Source organism: Rutidosis leptorrhynchoides, chromosome 1 (genome assembly GCF_046630445.1).
Source record: "Rutidosis leptorrhynchoides isolate AG116_Rl617_1_P2 chromosome 1, CSIRO_AGI_Rlap_v1, whole genome shotgun sequence".
Lineage (NCBI taxonomy): Eukaryota > Viridiplantae > Streptophyta > Magnoliopsida > Asterales > Asteraceae > Rutidosis > Rutidosis leptorrhynchoides.
This window is the reverse complement of record NC_092333.1, coordinates 494842082-494866177: the sequence shown is the minus strand read 5'-3', so window position 1 is coordinate 494866177 and position 24096 is coordinate 494842082. Positions and strand designations below refer to the sequence as shown.

The 24096-nt window shown below is 32.0% G+C and overlaps 1 pseudogene; it reads right to left on the bottom strand.

Moving 5' to 3' along the window:
* The window catches only part of LOC139840845 (uncharacterized), a 168809-nt pseudogene that overhangs the window by 6644 nt on the left and 138069 nt on the right, over nucleotides 1-24096 (bottom strand).

Below are 24096 nucleotides of genomic sequence, written 5' to 3'. Positions count from 1 at the left end.
TATGCTGGTAGACGTCAGTCATAGCTTCCCTAATGACATCCTTAATGTCATCTACTTCCTCCATTTCCTCATCGGAACCTCTCTCTACCTGAGGATGACTACCATCATAGGGTACTGCCTGATTGCGTCTGCTCTTTAATACCTTAGCACCCTGATAGAACCTCAATCCTAAAGGCTCAACCTGTTCCCTACATACCAAAAGTGAACCCCCTTGATCCCTATCTACACCCAAATACTCTCCAATGAGAGTAACAAAAATACCTCCTCCTATTACTCCCCCTTCCTGTATTCCTTCCACCATCTTAGAAAAATAAAAACCAACACAGTAATGGATATTAACAAAGCCTCTTGGGTCTCGAATACACTTTAGGTAAAATAAATCATGTAAGGTCATTTTCTCCTTGTTGTGACCTCTCTGTGTAATCGAGTTAGCCAGAAATCTATGAATTATACGAAGTTCGGCTCTGTTAATATGTAAGTAGGAGTGTGTTCCTGCCCGCGCAAAAACATTATAATCTGACATACACCTCCAGACGGCGTTAGCATCAAAATTCCTATCTACCCTTTCACCATGATAAATCAAATTTGTACAATCAGGTAATAGTAATTCAGCGGGCGTATATATCTGTAAAGCCCTGGCCATGTCCAGCTTGGACATCCTGTACATCCTACGGTCAAGTATAAATCTAAGAAAACTTCTATCATCTATCCTATCTACATCCGCATTAAGTGAAATAGTACTCATAAGCTCAACGCACCATTCCTTATATACAGGCCTACACATTGTGAATAAACGTTCCCAATCAGGAAAAGAAGAGCTGCCATACCTTTGGATCAGTAGCAGTCTAACACGGTTAGCTAGTTGGACCCTTTCCAAAGGCTCCCAATCGATTACCCTTGGCACTTCTACATTTTTTGGTACCAGTTTGAATTTATTACTTTGATATGTTGGGTAATCTTTCCCGCTTCGATCAAATCTCAAATTGGGATGCAACTGTTCTTCATGAATAGTTGGGTGTTGTACTATTGGATGCATCGGAAATACTACGTAGGCATCAACATATTCTTGTTGCGGATCATAATAAGGTACGTGTTGATCAGGTTGTTGTTGTTGTTCCTGTTGTTGCTCCTGTTCAGGTTCATATTGCATTTCTGATTCAGGTTCTAGAGCAGGTTGCCTGGATGATGATGAAGCACCATCAGTATCGGTATTTCTCTGCAAAATACATTAAACACAAAATTTGTGCATCCAAATATGCATTAGTGTTAGCAAAATAACAAATTAAAACAATTACAATAACATGTTCAATCAAAATTAAACTTATACACATTTTCACAATTTTAACAATTCTACACTTTTTCAAATAAGCATATATGAAAATATTTACAAAGTTCATAAGCATTCAACTCAAATAACATGTTAAAACAACCATTACTAGCAATTAAACAAGTTTCAAATGGCATTTACATCAATTTAATCAAGTTCATGAATTTTAGACCTAAAAAGTCCACTTTAATTCTCAAAAATCATGTTTAGGATCAAAGTTTGGATCATTTAGCTACCTAAACATGTTATACTACTTAATTTACAATAATTCATGACAAAAATCCGGCCATAACCTGTTTATATTAAAAAGCCCCAAATTGCTCAAGAACACAAACCCTAGATTCCTAAAATTTTTGAAGTTTTTGGCTTCAAATCATGTTAAATAGCATCAATCTAGGTTATACATGCATAATATACTAACAATTTAACACTAATTACACTAGAATTTAACAAAATTAAATTAGGTAAAATAATTGTAAATATCACAAAAACTAGAAAATTTATGAGTTTAGGGGAGTAATTTTTACCTTCTTGCTGAAAAATCCGAACCTAGGCATGATTAGAGCGGATTATAGGACGAAATTTGGTTGAATTTGGTGAAAAAATAGTGATTTTAGGGGTGTTTTTGGAGTGTATTCGCGTATGTATGTGTGTGTGGTGGTGAAAGAGCAGAACAGCTCGCTGGATATTTCAATCTGACCAGAAATTGGCCTCCATGCGATCGCATGGATATACAGGCCAAACCCCATGCGATCGCATGGGGTCCTGGTAATTTTTTTTTATTTTTATAAAACCTTATACTTATTAAAATAAATAATTAATTAGATTTTAAAAATTTTGTTTCTTTTTAGGATGAGGGCGTTTCGGATCGTTGTCCTAGTCCATCCCTCAACAAAATTTTAAAATTTGTCACTTTTTAAGTGTTGTTTTAAAAGTAAAGATTTTTGGGTTTTTTTAATGTTTTTGGCATACTTTAATTCAATAAGATTAAAAATAATGATAATAAAAGTTCTCGTCCCTCCCTCGGGTAAACCAATTTCGGTTCAACGACCTAGTTTTCAACTCACGACGAATTTTAAAAATCATATTTTTAACTTAGTGAAATAAAGTAAATTTTTGTTTTTAAATTCACACCAAACTTAAATTTAAAATGCATAAAATTAAAAATTTATATAAATATCATTTTTATACATACAAACTTATATTAAAAATATTAATTTTTCAAATATTTACAAACTTAAATATATTGATTTTAAAAAGTTTACAATATTAATTTAATATTTATATATTAATTTTAAAAACATGGTAAAAATTAAAAATCTTTTTGGTCTTTTAACCCACTTTAATCAATCAAATATTATCAAAAATATACGCCCCTCTTTTCGGTAAAGTAATTTCGGTTCCATAACCTAATTTTACTCCTGACGAATTTTTAAAATATTTTGGTTTGATTGATTAAAGATATTTATACCTTAAAAATAAACGGTAAATTTCGCAGTGATGTAATAAATTTTTGTATGATATCAATAATTTCGGTTACGCATACCTAATTTTATTGAATACCAATTTAATACTTTATAGCGAACGATTCAGTGTTTATTATCAAAAGGTTAAAAGCAATAAAAATAAAAATAAAAACTGTACACACTTACCTATGAGATAGAATTCTCAGAGACCTACTTTAGCCGACTCATAGGAGAGTCGTGTGATTTGGTTTTCCATAGCTACGTAAACATAACCTCGAATTTTCAATATCTTTTCTTCTAAACATATGAACGGTCCTTCTCTGCATAGATTAACAAATTCGGTATTTGAATATGTTTGATTATTTGAACATTTACCTTCGTGTGATCATTTTCTGCATTTATAACATCTTTCAAGGTGTCGTGCTCTTCTTTTCGTTGCGGATTTTGATTTTCCTTTACCAAAATGTATCTTATGATGATCTTTTCTGAGTTCTTTCCTCACTTCGTCACATCTGCTTCTTATTACTGATACCAGGTCACTCGGGAGTGTGTCATTATTACGTTTAGTAATCAAAGTGTGTAGCATTAGACCATGGTTTAGATCAAAGGAATTCTTCATCTCGTAAAACCTAAAAAAATAAAAATTCAGAATAGAGGGAGAAGACTAGTTCTTTAGGGTCTGCTAGGGAAAGACCATTCGGATTCCATTCTCGAGAACTACACGAAAACAGAATATCTAACTCTAACAGAAATACATATTACCCTAAAAAGATTTGAACCTTCCCACACTTAGTTAGCTGTGGTGTCGAAATTGTGATTAACTTCATCTTCAACTTCCATTGGATTATCTATGTAATGTTTAACTCTGTGACCATTAACCTTAAATTCAATTCCATTTGAATTTATTAATTCTACCGTTCCGTACGGGAAAACTCTTTTGACTATGAATGGTCCAGACCATCTTGATTTCAATTTTCCAGGAAATAGCTTGAATCGTGAATTGAAAAGAAGAACTCTGTCTCCTTCCTTAAATTCTTTTGAACTTCTGATTCTTTTATCATGTCATTTCTTCGTTCTTTCCTTATAGATTAATGAATTTTTGTATGCTTCATGTCTTAATTCTTCTAATTCGTTTAGTTGACTTAACCGTAGACGTCCGGATTCATGCAAATCAAGATTACATCCCAAAATGCTTTGTGTTCAATTTCTACTGGAAGATAACATGCTTTTCCGTAAACGAGTCTAAAAGGTGTGGTTCCAATTGGAGTTTTGTAGGTTGTTCTAAAAGCCCAGAGTGCATCCTCCAATTTCATGGACCATTCCTTCGGATTTGATCCTACAGTTTTCTCAAGAATACGTTTTAAAGCTCGGTTGGTATTTTCAGCTTGTCCACTTGTTTGTGGATGATAAGCGGTGGAGATTTTATGAGTTACTCCATATCTTTTGAGAACTTTCTCAAGTTGATTGTTACAAAAATGAGTACCCCGATCACATATTAAAGCTTTGGGTGTTCCAAACCTAGCAAAAAGACGTTTTAAAAAGTTGACTACAACTCATGCATCGTTAGTCAGGAGAGCTTGTGCTTCCGCCCATTTAGATACATAATCAATGGCAACGAGAATGTAGAGATTATTATGAGATTTTAGAAATGGAACCATAAAGTCAATACCCCAAACGCCAAATACTTCACATACTTGATTGACATTTTGTGGCATTTCATCACGTTGACTTATTTTTCCGGCCCTTTGACATGCATCACAGGATTTGCAAAGAAGGTGTGCGTCTTTAAAAATTGTAGGCCAATAGAATCCAGCATCGTAGACTTTTCTTGCTGTGAGTTGAGGCCCATAATGCCCTCCTGTTGGTCCTGTGTGACAATGGTTTAAGATTTTACTAGCTTCATCTCCGAATACACATCGGCGTATTATTCCATCGGGACAACTTTTAAACAAATGTGGATCTTCCCAGAAATAGTGTTTTATATCACTAAAGAATTTCTTTCGTTTTTGGTACGACAACCCTTTTTCAAAGAATCCACATACTAAGTAGTTTGCATAGTCTGCAAACCATGAAATTTCACTATAATCTCTCTTCAATAGATATTCATCAGGAAAGTTATCTTGTATGGCCGATTCATTTAGAACTTCTAATTCGGGATTTTCAAGACGAGAAAGATGATCAGCGGCGAGATTTTCTGCTCCCTTTTTATCTCGGATTTCAATATCGAACTCTTGTAAGAGTAAGATCCAACGGATTAATCGTGGTTTGGCATCTTGTTTCGAAAATAGGTATCTAAGAGCAGAATGGTCGGTATAGACCACCGTTTTAGCTAGAACGAGATATGAACGAAATTTGTCAAAAGCAAAGACAATAGCAAGGAGTTCTTTTTCAGTAGTTGAATAATTCATTTGTGCTCCTTGTAACGTCTTACTAGTGTAATAAATAGGTTGAAATCGTTTTTCAATCTTTTGTCCTAAAACGGCTCCTATTGCAAAATCACTTGCATCGCACATTAGTTCAAACGGTAGATTCCAATTTGGAGTTATCATGATCGGCGCATTAGTGAGTTTTTCTTTAAGAATATTAAAAGATTTAATGCATTCATCCGAAAAGATGAATGGGGCATCCTTTTCTAGGAGTTTATTCATAGGAGTGGCAATTTTAGAAAAATCTTTTATGAAACGTCGGTAAAAACCGGCATGCCTTAGAAAACTCCTAACTCCTCTAACATTGGTGGGATGTGGAAGTTTAGCAATTACATCTACTTTAGCTCTATCCACTTCAATTCCTTCCTTTGAAATTTTATGACCGAGAACGATGCCTTCTTTAACCATGAAATGGCATTTATCCCAATTAAGAACTAGATTTGATTGTTCGCATCTAATAAGCATTCATTCAAGATTAACTAGACATGATTCAAATGTATCACCGAAGACTGAAAAGTCATCCATGAAAACTTCCATGCATTCTTCTATCATGTCATGAAAAATTGCCATCATGCACCTTTGAAAGGTTGCAGGGGCGTTGCAAAGTCCAAATGGCATGCGTTTGTAAGCAAAAGTACCATAAGGGCACGTGAATGTGGTTTTCTCTTGATCTTCGGGTGCAATTAGAATTTGAAAGTCTCCAGAAAAACCATCAAGAAAACAATAGTAACTGTTTCCGGCTAATCTTTCCAACATTTGATCAATTAAAGGTAAGGGAAAGTGATCTTTTCTGGTGGCGTCATTTAATTTTCTATAATCAATACAAACACGCCATCCTGTTACAGTTCTAGTAGGAATAAGCTCATTTTTCTCATTTGTGATGACAGTCATGCCACCTTTCTTAGGTACGCATTGAACTGGGCTTACCCATGGACTATCAAAAATTGGATAAATTAAACCTGCATCAAGCAGTTTAATAATTTATTTCTTAACAACATCTTGCATATTAGGATTTAGTCTTCGTTGGCGTTGCACATACGTTTTATGACCTTCTTCCATAAGAATTTTATGTGTGCAATACGAAGGACTTATTCCTCTAATGTCATGAATCTTCCATGCAATAGCTGGTTTATGAGCTTTTAGCACAGAAATGAGTTGAGATTTTTCATTTTCAGTAAGAGAAGACGATATTATTACAGGTAATTCAGATTCACCATGTAAATAAGCGTATTCCAGATGGTTTGAAAGTGGCTTTAACTGTGATAGCCCGTCCTAATCCATTGGGATGAAGTCATCAACATTTGGTCCCATTGCGAGGTACTGACCTAAATATGCCATTTACGACTCCACATAATATCTTTAAAATGAGCAAATGCACAGCGGAAGATTTCTTTCATACCTGAGAATAAACATGCTTTAAAGTGTCAACCAAAAGGTTGGTGAGTTCATAGGTTTATTATAACAATCATTTCAATATATTAATAAACCACAAGATTTCCGTTTATAAATATATGTACACTCGCAAGTGTATAAAACCGTTCTGCTTATGTTGAGGCCTCAGTAACCAACCTTAACAATAATATAATAAGTCATCTTCGCAAAGATGGATATGTACGCTCGCAAGTGTATAAATAATCCTCGAAGTACTAAACATCTGCCACTAGTTCTTATGTCTAGTGCAGCCTACAGGATGGGGGTGTTAAGCCCGATAGATCTATCTTTAGGATTCGCGCTTACATGCTCTTATAACATGTAACTAAATTACCTAGCACATCAATCCGCAGAATATCATTTTTAATCACTTGTCTCTATTTCGTAAAGAATTTATAAAAGTAGTGCATGTATTCTCAGCCCAAAAATATATATTGCAAAAGCATTTAAAAAGGGAGCAAATGAAACTCACCTAATGTATTTTGTAGTAAAAATACATATGACTATATTAAACAACTGAACAATGCAGGGTTGGCCATGGATTCACGAACCTATATCATTTGTATATTTATTAATGTACATAGTTGTAATCGAACAATATATATAAATTTTATTATATCTTTAATTTATATATTATGTATGTTTAATTTGTTTATATATTCATAATGATTAATATTTATATAGTTATATTAATATATCTATATTTATATATAATTGTTTAGTGTTAAAAAAAATCAATAGTTTGTTATATGTAGGTATTTATATAAATAATATTAATAGGTTTGATATATATATAGCTATGTAAAATATTGATATAATTATAATATTTGTAATAAGTATATTTTATGCACAAAATATTCGTTTATTTAAAAAGATAGTTTTGATAATAGTAATAATTTACTAATAATAATAATAACTTTAATAATAATACTAATAATGATTTTTTTTTGTTAATAGTGATACTTATAATAATAATAATAGAAATCTCGTTAGTAATGATAATCATGATAATAATAATATTAAGAATTCTAATTGTGATAATAATAATAATAATGTTAATAAAAATAATAATAATATAAATGATAAGATTTATACTCTCATAATCGTATATTGTTATCGTTATCATCATCAAACATTTCATAATCAAACCTTTATCATTGTCATTTTAACCACATTCTTAACATTTTAATAACGTTAATTATGATAGTAATAATGATAATACTAATAATTATACTTATATCATTGTAGTCATTTTCATGTTCTTAACCTAATATTTTGTTTATCATAAACTATACTAACAATAATAATCATGATAATATATGTAATACTAACAATAATGATTATAATAATAATAACTTTCATAATAATCTTAATAATAATAATTATTATTATTTTTATACCTTAAATAAGTGTGTGTTTGTGTGTCGTCGATGGTACCCGAAAAACAGAATCGATAAATTGAGATTTCTTGGCCCAACAACAAATACGTAAGCCCAATGTGTAGAAGCCCACAATCCTAATTAAATTAAGATGACCCGTTAACTTGAACCAGTTATCATATTTAATAACAGAACCGTATCAGGAACTCGTATACTTGACCGATGGTTTTCTAGGGTTGGAATCGACAGGATGTAATAACAAGGAAGAATTTGCAGTAGCCAACGCGAATTTGCAACAAGATCAAAAGGGATCGAACGGCAGAAAATTATAATAATAGCTGGTTGTAAATAGCGTTAGGTAGATGGGTTCGGTTGGATTTAAATCGAGCAACAGAGGAAGACTAAATGAAGAAGAAATCCATGGGATAATTTGCTTAGAACAACAATTAAATTATTTTCATGAAGTGAGTTGATCGAAATAACATTATTTAACTGAATTCGTCAAGGAACAAAAACAGATGGGTGTTCGTGAATTTAAAATCGAATTCGAGATTTGGGTGTGTTGCAGGTGTTGGAATCAACATAAAAATCTTTCGGAGATTATGTATCAAATGCTTGAAAAGCAGGCTAATCACCTGAAATTTGGTAATTCATTCCAATTTGATCAATGTAAAATCAGTTGACTTTTTATTTAAATGTTTGACTTCTAAATTCACTCTCAGTTCATGATATTAGAATCTGTAAATTTATAGATAGTTCCAATAGATTATTCTTAATACTTCTGCGTTTTTAGATTTTGATAAATTATTCGGTATTAAGCTTTTGACTGAAACAATTTGTGAAGGGAAAAAAAGCAAATATGTTCTTGAGATTTTTAGGTTTTGATCCCCTTTAGCAGTAGCGAAATAGCAGGATATATAGGTGATAATAATCAAGTTAATCGATTTATTGAAGCAGTAAATCTGATTTTTATTGTTGTTGTGTAGTGATAGTGGTCGACATGTTTTTCAATCAAGAACAGGATTAAAAGAAGATCAATCGTAATATACAGTTGGTTTGGTACTATGGAAAACGATGTATAACAAATTGGAGATGGAAACAAAATATATCACAGATTGATAGTTACATAAAACCGAACCTGTTCCCTTTCTTTGATTTTTATAAAATTAATTTTAATAACGAATATATATAATTATAATTATATTAATAATAATTCTAATAATAATAATAATAATAATAATAATAATAATAATAATGATTTTTAAAAAAATAATGATAATAATAATGAAAATGATAATAATATTATTAATAATATCAATAATAATATTAGTTATAATAATATTAATATTTTTTTATGATAATAATAATATTAATAATAATAATATAACAACTTATTCATATCAAGTTTCATATATATATACATATATATATATATATATATATATATATATATATATATATATATATATATATATATATATATATATATATATATATATATATATATTCATCTTCATATTAATAATTACAAATATAAATGCTAATATTGAAGGTAATATAATATTACTATATCTAATATAATTTAACTTATAATTAAACTTATTATATTAATGTTACATTTTATTGTTTATGTAATATATATACTAACATACATTGAATATTACAATATATAGAATTCATATATATATATATATATATATATATATATATATATATATATATATATATATATATATATATATATATATATATATATATATATATATATATATATATATTTCAATAACAACCTAATAAATGTTTTAATTCCAATGATTGAAGTGTAATTCATTAATTGAAAATATTACACTTTTGTTTATATATATATATATATATATATATATATATATATATATATATAGTGGTAGGATCAAGAGGGAAGTAACCATTCGGGGGGAAGAGTGGGGAAACAAAAACTTTTTTTTTTCGTTTTTTGAAAAAACTTTGTTCACGAACATTATAGATGAGATGAAAATATGAACATTTTGTAGAGACACTTTGTGATAAATGTTTTTATTTTGGCGGGAAAACGCTCGAAGAAGTAATATATAACAATTATCGTGTTTTTCGAGCGTATTTTGAGGTTTTAGCTATTGGGGTTTAGATATTAGGGTTTAGATATTAGGGTTTAGAAATTTAGGGTTTAGGGTTTAGATTTAGGATTTAGATTGAGTTTTTAACACGAACGGTTTAGAGTTTAGGGTTTAGGGTTTAGGGTTTAGGGTTTGGTGTTTTGGGTTTATGGAATAAACCCAAAACACCAAACCCTAAACCCTAAACCCTAAACCCTAAACTCTAAATCGGGCTAAATTTTACTTCACAAAATATGAAAAAAAAACGTTCATATTCTTCACGAACAATATTATCTTGAATGTTATTTTTGTCGATCGTTTTACCGCCTAAATAATAACATTCATCACAAAGTGTCTCTTCTAAATGTTCATATTTTCGTGTGATCTTGATGCCGGAAAAAAAAATTTAAAAAAACGAAATTTTTTTTTGCTTCCCCCCACTTCCCCCCGATTGGTTACTTCCCCATTGATCCTGCCTATTGATAATGCTAAAAACGAACATATATTTCATAGCATTATTCCTCAAGAAAGACAAGCTTTTAGTTGCAATTGTTCTATTTACAAGTGATATTCGTTTAAATAATAAAAGGTGAAGACAAAAGACAGATTCGACGATTTGAAGACGCAAACGACCAAAAAGCTCAAAAGTACAAAAGACAATCAAAAAGGTTCCAATTATTGATAAGAAACGTCTCGAAATCACAAGAGTACAAGATTCAAAACGCAAAGTACAAGATATTAAATTGTACGCGAGGACGTTCGAAAATCCGGAACCGGGACCAGAGTCAATTCTTAACGCTCGACGCAACGGACTAAAAATTACAAGTTAACTATATATATAAATATAATATAATATATAATTAATTATATTAATTATATATATATTATATATATATATTTAAAACTGTCGGCAGCCAGAAACTCCAAGGGTGCGAATTGAAAATACCTCTCCGCGACTCGCGGAGTTTGAAGGGCTTTTTGCCGCGAGTCGCGGAGCCCCAAATTTCATTCCTGGCTATAAATCAACCCGAATTCTGATCAAAATATCATCATTTTTTTTCTTCTCTTCATACGAAGTAATATATATATATTTATATTTATAATTTATATTTTAATTTTAATTATAATTCTAATAATAAGGGTATGTTAGCGAATGTTGTAAGGGTGTAAGTCGAAATTCTGTCCGTGTAACGCTACGCTATTTTTAATCATTGTAAGTTATGTTCAACCTTTTTATATTAATGTCTCGTAGCTAAGTTATTATTATGCTTGTTTAAAACGAAGTAATCATGATGTTGGGCTAATTACTAAAATTGGGTAATTGGGCTTTGTACCATAATTGGGGTTTGGACAAAAGAACGACACTTGTGGAAACTAGGCTATGGGCTATTAATGGGCTTTATATTTGTTTAACTAAATGAAAGTTTGTTAATGTTAATATAAAGATTTACAATTGGGCGTCCCTATAAATTACCATATACACTCGATCGGACACGATGGGCGGGGTATTTATATGTACGAATAATCGTTCATTTAACCGGACACGGGAATGGATTAATAGCCACTAGAATAATTAAAACAGGGGTGAAATTACATTCAAGGGTAATTGGTGTAATTGTTAACAAAGTAGTAAAACCTTGGTTTACACGCAGTCGATAACCTGGTGTATTCATTAAACAAAGTATTAAAACCTTGTTATAATTCGAATCCCCAATTAGTTGGAATATTTATCTTCGGGTATAATAATAATTTGACAAGGACACTTGCAATTTATATTTATGACTGATGGACTGTTATGGACAAAAACCAGACGGACATATTGAATAATCCAGGACAAAGGACAATTAACCCATGGGCATAAAACTAAAACCATCACGTCAAACATCATGATTACGGAAGTTTAAATAAGCATAATTCTTTTATTTTATATTTAATTTCCTTTATTTTATTTAATTGCACTTCTAATTATCGCACTTTTATTTATTGTTATTTTATTTAATCGCACTTTTAATTATCGTACTTTTAATTATCGCAATTTAATTTTATCGCATTTTTATTATTCGCAATTTCATTATCGTTATTTACTTTACGCTTTAATTTAAAGTCTTGTATTTATTTTATATTTTACATTAGGTTTTAACTGCGACTAAAGTTTTAAAATCGACAAACCGGTCATTAAACGGTAAAAACCCCCCTTTATAATAATAATATTACTTATATATATATTTGTATTTTTATAAAAGTAAATTAATATAGCGTTGAGCTTTGCTTAAAGATTTCCCTGTGGAACGAACCGGACTTACTAAAAACTACACTACCGTACGATTAGGTACACTGCCTATAAGTGTTGTAGCAAGGTTTAAGTATATCCATTCTATAAATAAATAAATATCTTGTGTAAAATTGTATCGTATTTAATAGTATTTTCCTAGTAAAATAATAACTATTTTATATACACCTCGCGAAACATCAAGTATTTTTGGCGCCGCTGCCGGGGAACATCTTAAAAGCCGGAAGCGCAACGCTAATAAAAAAAAAAAAAAAAAAAAAAAAAAGATTTTTATTTACTTTTATTAAAAGTCGTTTTTGTAAAAATTACGTTTTAATCATTCAAAAATATAAAAAGAAAAACAAAAATATAAGTATTTTTAGGATTTTGTTAAATATTTAAGTTTTATAAGTTTCTTTATCTTTATTTTAATTTATAAAAATATAAATTTTATTAAAAATCGTTTATTTAAACTAAAAATAAGAAAACAAAATAAAAAAAAAAAAATAAATAAAGAAAAACGCGTAAAAACAAAACCTGTCAACTGATTTCTGGATCCCCGCGACTCGCGGGGTTTTCCTCTTTATTCACCGCAACTCGCGGAGGCCCTCTGACACACAGACAAAACCCTAATCACGGGTTTTAATTTATTATTATTATTATTAATTACTTAATTATTATTATTATTATTAATTTTAGTTTTATTTTTACTTTTTACTTTATATATGTATTTAGTTTTAATAAGTTTTTATTAAATTGTAAAATTAATAGTTTAGTAAAATAAATAATATAAAAATAATATTTTTATAAAAATTGTAATTTTTACAACTTTTTGTATATTTTTATATTTTGTACCTTTTTAATCGTTGTAGCGTAACTTTTATATTTTTAGCTCATAATTAATTTTAAACTTAGTTTTTGCTATAGTTATTTTTACTCCTAGATTTTTAGGCTTTGCCGTAGAATTCCTTAAGTGCTTTTTCTTTAAGACTAAGATTTAGGTGCTTTAGAATTTTGCGACGCCTTTTTAAGTTTTAGTTTCTTTTTAAGTTATTTCCATTTGGGATTTAGTTTTTCCTGTAAGCTTTAATATTTTTAGACCTTTTACTATGTACCAATTATCATTCCAATTAGTAATTTCAATTTGCGATTATAATTTTAAGTTAGTTGTAGTAATAAGGTTAGGTTAGTTAAGTATTTTTAAGGTTTTTTTTTTAAGTTTCTTTTATTTTTCCGTCACCTTTTATTTTTCAACCATTTTTTTTCTTTTTCAACCTTTTGCGACGAACTCTTTGTCTTTCTTATTTCTCGCTATTCTAGTTTTAGGACTTAGAATTTTTTTTTTCTACTTCTTATCTTAATTTCTTAAAATTACGAAAATTTATTTTAAGTGGTTAAATTGATAGACATCAAAATTTTCTGGTTCGTAGTAATAGTTGGATTTGTACGTGGACCGGGTTATTGGAGCCAAACAGTCCTCAATTATATTGAGACCAAACGAATCCTGCCCCTCTGCTGCATCTTTTGGCTATTCGAAACGTGGGCAAAATCAGAAAAGTCTATTGATTGGATAACTTATTATAATTTTTCTTTCCTTTTAAAAACTAATAGGATATTCTGTGAATGCACCGAGCAAGACGTTCATCACCTTTTGTACGTTCACCACCTGTAACTAGATCAAGACATCGTTTAACAAATATAACCGCCGTTGATTTTTCTTTAGAATCGTCATCCAGTCGACCAAGTACTTCAGTTCAAATTTCCAATAATCCAGTTTTTGAAACAAACCTCACAATTGAGAATCCAGAAAATATTCAGGAACGGTTCGTAGATCCTGAACCACTAAACTTTCCTCCGGAACCACCAATCATTCAAACAGAGATTGTTGAGGAACGAACTATTAAATCAGAATCATCTAGTGATACCGATTCAACAAATTCAATTATGGAGAATCTGGAACCTTTAAGTATGGAAGACCGAATGAGAGCTAAACGCACTGGCCAAGGTCACGCAATTACTCATCCAGACATTAATGCGCCAGATTATGAAATCAAAGGACAAATTCTACACATGGTGACTAATCAATGCCAATTTAGTGGTGCGCCGAAGGAAGATCCAAATGAACATCTACGTACCTTTAATAGGATCTGCACACTATTTAAAATCCGAGAAGTGGAGGATGAACAGATATATCTCATGTTATTTCCCTGGACTTTAAAGGGAGAAGCCAAAGATTGGTTGGAATCGTTACCTGAAGGGGCGATTGATACATGGGACGTTTTAATTGACAAATTTCTTAAACAATTCTTTCCTGCATCTAAAGCCGTAAGACTTCAAGCAGAAATTGTTACGTTCACACAGAAGCCAAATGAAACTCTATATGAGGCATGGACAAGATATGGAAAGTTGTTAAGAGGATGTCCGCAACATGGTTTAGACACCTGTCAAATAGTACAAATATTCTACCAAGGATGCGACATCACTACAAGAAAAGACATAGATATAGCAGCTGGTGGTTCTATTATGAAGAAAACCGAAACTGATGCTTACAAAATTATTGATAATACTGCTTCCCACTCACATGAGTGGCACCAAGAAAAAGATATCATTAGATCATCTAAAGCAGCTAGAGCCGATTCTAGCCATGACTTAGATTCCATTTCCGCAAAGATAGACGCTGTGGAGAGACGAATGGAAAAGATGACTAAGGATATTCACTCAATACGAATTAGTTGTGAGCAGTGTGGAGGACCACATTTGACAAAAGATTGTCTCAGTATTGAATTAACAATGGAACAAAGAGAGAATATTTCATACATAAACCAAAGGCCTGGAAATAATTATCAGAATAATTATCAACCGCCAAGACCGATTTACAATCAAAACCAGAATTATAACCGAAATATTCCATACAACAACCAACAAGGTCCTAGCAATCAACAAGTATCTAATAATACTTATAATCAGCAAAGACCTAATTTTCAAAACAAACCACCACAACAAACCGATGATAAAAAGCCGAATTTAGAAGATATGATGACGAAGCTAGTTGAAACTCAAACGCAGTTTTTCACATCTCAAAAACAAACAAATGAACAAAATGCTCAAGCATTTAGAAATCAACAAGCTTCTATTCAAAATCTGGAACAAGAAGTAAGTAACCTAGCAAGGTTAATAGGTGAAAGAAAACCGAGAAGTTTACCAAGCGATACAAATGCTAACCCCCGGAATGAAACAGCTAAAGCTATTACCACAAGAAGTGGTACAACACTTAAATCACCTGAAATACCTGTAATTTCTGATGAAACTATTCCTACTACACAAGAACCACAACCTGATCAGGATAAGGAAAAAGAACCGGTAGTTGAAAAGGTTAATGAAGATAACACAGTTAAGGATAAACCTTATGTTAAACCATACCAACCACCACTTCCTTATCCGAGTAAAATGAAGAAAGAAAAACTTGAAGCCGAGCAATCCAAATTCTTGGATATGTTTAAACAGATAAATGTAAATCTTCCTTTCATTGATGTGATTTCAGGAATGCCAAGGTATGCTAAATTCTTGAAAGATCTAATCTCAAATAGAAAGAAAATGGAAGAACTCTCGGCTGTTACTATGAATGCTAATTGTTCAGCAGTGCTGTTGAATAAGATACCAGAAAAACTATCTGATCCAGGAAGTTTCACAATTCCATGTTTTCTGGGTAGTCTTAGTTCAATAGAAGCATTGGCAGACTTAGGTGCTAGTATAAATCTAATGCCGTATTCACTATACGCTAAACTAGACCTTGGAGAATTGAAACCAACCAGAATAAGCATACAACTAGCCGATAGATCAATAAAATATCCTAGAGGGATAATGGAGAACATGCTAGTTAAAGTTGGTACTTTAGTATTCCCAGTAGATTTTGTTGTTTTGGACATGGAAGAAGATTCTCAAGTTCCTCTCATATTAGGAAGACCATTCTTAAACACGGCTAAAGCAATGATAGACGTGTTCGGTAAGAAACTGACCCTAAGTATAGAGGATGAGAGTGTTACCTTTTCAGTTGATAGAGCAATGCAACAACCACAATCTGCAGATGATACATGTTATTATATTCAAACTATAGATGCACATGCAGAATTATTAGAAGAATTTCCAGAATTACAAGGAACAGGAGAATGTTCTTTAGGAGAAGGAAATGAACCAATTGATGAAGCTGAAATGTTAGCTACACTTATAGCTAATGGATATGAACCAACAACAGAAGAAATTCAAATGCTAAAAGAAGAAGACAGATATCGATATAAATCATCGATAGAAGAACCTCCGAAATTAGAGTTAAAGCCACTTCCAAACCATTTGGAATACGCTTATTTACATGGTGAATCTGAATTACCTGTAATAATATCGTCTTCTCTTACTGAAAATGAGAAATCACAACTCATTTCTGTGTTGAAAGCTCATGAACCAGCCATTGCATGGAAGATTCATGATATTAAAGGAATAAGTCCTTCGTATTGCACACATAAAATCCTTATGGAAGAAGGTCATAAAACGTATGTGCAACGCCAACGAAGACTAAATCCTAATATGCAAGATGTAGTTAAGAAAGAGATTATTAAACTACTAGATGCAGGTTTGATATATCCAATTTCTGATAGTCCATGGGTAAGCCCAGTTCAATGCGTACCTAAGAAGGGTGGCATGACTGTCATTACAAATGAGAAAAATGAGCTTATTCCTACTAGGACTGTAACAGGATGGCGTGTATGTATTGATTATAGAAAATTAAATGACGCCACCAGAAAAGATCACTTTCCCTTACCTTTCATAGATCAAATGTTGGAAAGATTAGCCGGAAATAGTTACTATTGTTTTCTTGATGGATTTTCCGGATATTTTCAAATTCCAATAGCACCCGAAGATCAAGAGAAAACCACATTCACGTGCCCTTATGGTACTTTTGCTTACAAACGCATGCCATTTGGACTTTGTAACGCCCCTGCAACCTTTCAAAGGTGTATGATGGCGATTTTTCACGACATGATAGAAGAATGCATGGAAGTATTCATGGATGACTTTTCAGTCTTCGGTGATACATTTAAATCATGTCTAGTTAATCTGGAACGAATGCTAATTAGATGCGAAAAATCAAATCTAGTACTTAATTGGGAGAAATGCCATTTCATGGTTAAAGAAGGCATCGTTCTTGGACATAAAATTTCAAAAGAAGGAATTGAAGTGGATAGAGCTAAAGTAGATGTAATTGCTAAACTTCCACATCCCACCAATGTTAGAGGAGTTAGGAGTTTTCTAGGGCATACCGGTTTTTACCGACGTTTCATAAAAGATTTTTCTAAAATTGCCACTCCTATGAATAAACTCCTAGAAAAGGATGCGCCATTCATCTTTTCAGATGAATGTATCAAATCTTTTAATATTCTTAAAGAAAAACTCACTAATGCACCGATCATGATAACACCAAATTGGAATCTACCATTTGAACTAATGTGCGATGCAAGTGATTTTGCAATGGGAGCCGTTTTAGGACAAAGGATTGAAAAACGATTTCAACCTATATATTATGCTAGTAAGACGTTACAAGGAGCACAAACGAACTATACAACTACTGAAAAAGAACTCCTTGCTATTGTCTTTGCTTTTGACAAATTTCGATCATATCTCGTTCTAGCAAAAACGGTGGTCTATACCGACCATTCTGCTCTTAGATACCTATTTTCAAAACAAGATGCTAAACCAAGATTAATCCGTTGGATCTTACTCTTACAAGAGTTTGATATTGAAATCCGAGATAAAAAAGGAGCAGAAAATCTCGCCGCTGATCATCTTTCTCGTCTTGAAAATCCCGAATTAGAAGTTCTGAATGAATCGGCCATACAAGACAACTTTCCTGATGAATATCTATTGAAGATAGATTATAAAGAAATCCCATGGTTTGCAGACTATGCAAACTACTTAGTTTGTGGATTCCTTGAAAAAGGATTATCGTACCAAAGACGAAAGAAATTCTTCAGTGATATAAAACACTATTTCTGGGAAGATCCACATCTGTTTAAAAGTTGTCCCGATGGAATAATACGCCGATGTGTATTTGGAGATGAAGCTAGTAAAATTTTAAATCATTGTCACACAGGACCAACAGGAGGGCATTATGGGCCTCAACTAACAGCAAGAAAAGTTTATGAAGCTGGATTCTATTGGCCTACAATTTACAAAGACGCACACCTTCTTTGCAAATCCTGTGATGCATGTCAAAGGGCCGGAAGAATAAGTCAACGCGATGAAATGCCACAAAATGTCATCCAAGTATGTGAAGTATTTGACATTTGGGGTATTGACTTTATGGGTCCATTTCCAAAATCTCATAATAATCTATATATACTCGTAGCCATTGATTATGTATCTAAATGGGCGGAAGCACAAGCTCTCCCAACTAACGATGCACGAGTTGTAGTCAACTTTTTAAAACGTCTTTTTGCAAGGTTTGGAACACCGAAAGCTTTAATAAGTGATCGGGGTACTCATTTCTGTAATAATCAACTTGAGAAAGTTCTTAAAAGATATGGAGTAACTCATAAAATCTCCACCGCATATCATCCACAAACAAGTGGACAAGTTGAAAATACCAACCGAGCCTTAAAACGTATTCTAGAGAAAACCGTAGGATCAAATCCGAAGGAATGGTCCATTAAATTGGAGGATGCACTCTGGGCTTTTAGAACAGCCTACAAAACTCCAATTGGAACCACACCTTTTAGACTTGTTTATGGAAAAGCATGTCATCTTCCAGTAGAAATTGAACACAAAGCATTTTGGGCTTTGAAGACATGTAATCTTGATTTACATGAAGCTGGACGTCTACGATTAAGTCAACTAAACGAATTAGAAGAATTAAGACATGAAGCATACGAAAATTCGTTAATCTATAAAGAAAGAACGAAGAAATGGCATGATAAAAGAATCAGAAGTTCAAAAGAATTTAAAGAAGGAGACAGAGTTCTTCTTTTCAATTCACGATTCAAGCTATTTCCTGGAAAATTGAAATCAAGATGGTCTGGACCATTCATAGTCAAAAGAGTTTTCCCATACGGAACGATAGAATTAATAAATTCAAATGGGATTGAATTTAAAGTTAATGGTCACAGAGTTAAACATTACATACAGGGTCCGATGGAAGTCGACAACGAAGTTAATCACAATTTCGACACCACAGCTAACTAAGTGTGGGGAGAATCAAGTCTTTAAAGAATAATATGAATTTCTGTTAGAGTTAGATTGTCTGTTTTCGTGTAGTTCTCGAAAATGGAACACGTATGGTCTTTCCCTAGCAGACCCTAAAGAACTAGTCTTCTCCCCCCATTCTGAATTTTTATTTTTTTTAGGTTTTTACGAAATGAAGACTGCCTGTGAACTAAACCATGGTCTAATGCTACACGCTTTGATCACTAAAAGAAATAATGACATACTACCGAGTGAATTAGTATCAGTAATCAGAGAAAGAATGGACGGAGTTAGAAAAGGATCCAGATGCGAAGATAATAAGTTACAATTTGGTAAAGGAAAATCAAAATCCGCAGCGAAAAGAAGAGCACGACACCTAGAAAAATGTCACAAATGCGGAAAATGGTCACATGGAGGTAAATGTTCAAATAATCAAACCTATTCAAATACCGAATTTGTTACTTTATGCAGAGACGGACCGTTCATATGTTTAGAAGAAAAGACAATGAATGCTCGAGGTTACGCCTATGCAGCCATGGAAGACCAATTAAACCGACTATCTTATGAATATAATAGATCATATAACTAAGAAATCTATTTCACAGGTATGTCTGTACAGTTTTTATTTTTATTTTTATTTTTAACCTTTTGATAATAAACGCTAATTTGTTCGCTAAAAAGTATTAAATTGGTATTTAATAAAATTAGGTTTGGCGACCGAAATTATTGATATCCTTAAAAAAAAAAATTTATTACATCACTGCGAAATTTAACGTTTATTCTTAAGGTATAAATATCTTTAATCAATCAACCCAAAATATTTTAAAAATTCGTCATGAGTTAAATTAGGTCTTGGAACCGAAATTACTTTACCGAAAAGAGGGGCGCATATTTTTGATAATATTTGATTAATTAAAGTGGGATAAAAAGACAAAAAGATTTTCAATTTTATTTTTACCATGTTTTTAAAATTAATATTTAAATCTTAAATTAATATTGTAAACTTTGTAAAAACAATATTTTTAAAATTGTAAATATTTGAAAAATTAATATAAGTTTGATATGAATTTATAAATTTTTAAATTTTAAGTTTGGTGTGAATTTTTAATTTTTAAAATATTAATTTTTAATTTTATGCATTTTAAATTTTGAGTTTGGTGTGAATTTTTAATTTTAATTTTGAATTTTATATTTAAGTTGTGTGAATTTAAAAACAAAAATTTACTTTATCTCATTAAGTTAAAAATATGATTTTTAAATTTCGTCGTAAGTTGAAGACTAGGTCTTTGAACCGAAATTGCTTTACCCGAGGGAGGGACGAGAACTTTTATTATCATTATTTTTAATCTTATTGATTTAAAAGTATGCCAAAAACATTAAAAAACCCAAAAATCTTAGCTTTTAAAACAATCGCTACAAAGAGACAAATTTTAAAATTTTGTCGAGGGACGGACTAGGACATCAATCCGAAACGACCTCGTCCTAAATAACAAGGGAAACAAAATTTTAAAATTAATTTCTTAATTGTTTTATAAGTTAAAGATTATAAAAAAAAAAAAAAAAAAAAAAAAAGTAACTCCGCGACTCGCGGAGTTTTCAGTGAAAACCTCCGCGACTCGCGGAGGGACAAAATTACAGAAAAAAAATATAAGGAGCTGCTCGATCAGTTCACTCACACACACACATAAACACCCGAAATAGCTGCGAAAAAACCCGAGAAAACCCACGAAAATCATCCCAAAAACTCGATTTTTCACCGTTAATCTTCAAATTTTTCACTACAATCATGTTGAGAAGGATGATATCTAGGAACTACTCAAGAAAACAGGTACAATTACACCCCAAATCACCTTTAAATCCGAATTTTAGTGTGTTCTTGAGCATATTTTCATAATTTGAATTTTGTTAATTTTTAGTGTAATTAGTGTTAAATTGTTAGTATATTATGCATGTATAACCTAGATTGATGCTTGTTAACATGATTTGAAGCCAAAAACTTCAAAATCTTTAGAATCTAGGGTTTGTGTTCTTGAGCAAATTTGGGGCTTTTTGATATAAACAGGTTATGGCCGATTTTTGTCATGAATTATTGCTAAATTGAGTAGTGTAACATGTCTAGGTAGTTAAAAGATCCAAACTTTGAGCCTAAAACATGATTTTGAGAATTAAAGTGGACTTTTTCAAGTCCAAAATTCATGAACTTGATTTTTGAAAGATAATGCCATTTGAGACTTGTTTATTTGCTAGTAATGATTATTTTGACATGTTATTTGAGTTGAATGCTTATGAACTTGGCGAAAATTTTCGTATATGCTTATTTGAAAAAGTGTAGATTTGATAAAAAATGTGAAAATAAGTTTAAGTTTGATATAAATGGATAATGTCATTGTAATTATTTTGATTGATGATTTTGCTGACACTAATGCATATTTGGATGCACAAAATTTGTGTTTGATGTGTTTTGCAGAATGAAAGGGGTGAATCTTCATCCCAAGCCCGCCATGCTCCTGCTGAGAACTTGGAACAACAGGAGGTAGATAACTACTACAAGCAGGATGTACCTCATCCAGTCATGACCTTTTCAGATATGCACTTGGAACAGTTGCACCCGAACCTGCGATTTGACAGACTTTGGATAGATTATCCAAAATATCAACGGGGTTTGCATACTCTTCATTCCAAGGTTGCTGAGGTACCAAGGGTCATAGAATGGGGACCCTTGGAAGCTGTAGAATTGGCCGGGCCAATTAGGGAATTACTGGTACAGAGGTATGGTAATTCTTCTTTTAATGACTGGATATGTTTATTCACCATACGCAGACCTGTATATAAAGTATGGTGTGAAGAGTTGTTATGTAGTATAGAGTTGAATGATCGGGTAGCTAGTTTAACCGATCGTTCTTTTATTAGATTTTTGTTAGGCGGTTCGATGCGCCACATGTCATTACTGGACATGGCTCAGGCTTTACGTATATATACGCCTGAGGAATTAGCGTCTGCCGATTGTAGAGGATTGATACTAAACGGTAGGAAAATAGATGAGAATTTTGATACACACGGTGTGTGGAGTCAAATGACAAGCCATCACCGTTTTAAAGGGGGAAACTACTCTTATTTGGATATAGATAGAGCCGAATTAAGAGTAATACATAGGTTTTTAGCTAACTCGATTACACAAAGGGGTAAAAACAAAGAAAAGGTAAATGAACAAGATTTGTTTTACCATATGTGTATTCGAGACCCACACAGCGCTGTAAGTATACCATATTGTGTGGGTTATTATTTATCAGCTATGGTTCGAGGGATGCGTCCACATAGCATAATAGGAGGTGGTATTTTTATTACTTTGATTGGTGAATATCTCGGTGTGGATATAAGTCGGGGGGGATTATTAGTAGAAGAGCCGGAACCCCGCGACACTATAGGTTTAAATGTATACCATGGTGCGAAAGTGTTGAAGCGGCGAAATAACGCCGCAGTACGATACAATGGTAGACATCCACAGGTAGAGAGAAACCAGGAACAAGGTAATGTAGGAGGGGGGCAAGAAATACATAGGTTTATAGCTTCTCAGGAATACGAAAATGCTAGACAGAGAGCATTTGAAGATTGGCAAGTTCATCAGAACCAGATCATAGCGCATTGCCAACACATAGGTAGAAACTATATTCCTACACCGAAACCCGTCTTCCCTCCTTGGTCGATAGAGATGCAGCCACCATATCCTACGTATGACCCTGCCGAAGCATTCTATAGCACTTATGGTTATGCGTGGAACCCCTATTGGTACCAATATCATCCTTAGTTTATTTATTTTTATTTTTATTTTGTAATTTGTATTTATTGATATGTTTAATACTTTTGTTAATATTGTAATCATTTTTATAATTATCTAACTTTTATTCTTAGATTTTAATAATTTTTGAATGTGGGGTAATAAACCAAACTTCAAAAATATGTATATATGTTTGCAGTTTATCTTATGTACACAACAGGGTAAAACAACGCATTTTCAAAGACTGGCATTAAGTTCAGCAAAAGCAAGTAATTTTGACGACAATGATGCAAAATATATGTGAAATAACAACAAGACGGGATGAACAAATGATGTGCACCATTTATCATTCAGCAAACAAACGCCAATATATTTGGAAACTTTGGTAAAAATTTAATCATTTTCACACAAATCACCCTCAATAATTTAAATTGTTACTGATTTCTTGCAAATGAGGGCATTGCAAGATCTTAAGTGTGGGAAGGGGTTAAATTCTTTCGGATTTTAAAAATTTTTACTTTATACACTTGGTTACCATTAAAAATACTAGTAAAGCAGTAGTTGTATTAGAATCTAGTGCTCTCTGATAAAAAAGAACAGCCCTAGTCTTATATACTGACTACCCAATTCTAGTAAAATTTTTTAAAAATTTTCAATTAAATGAATTCAAATCATGTTTATA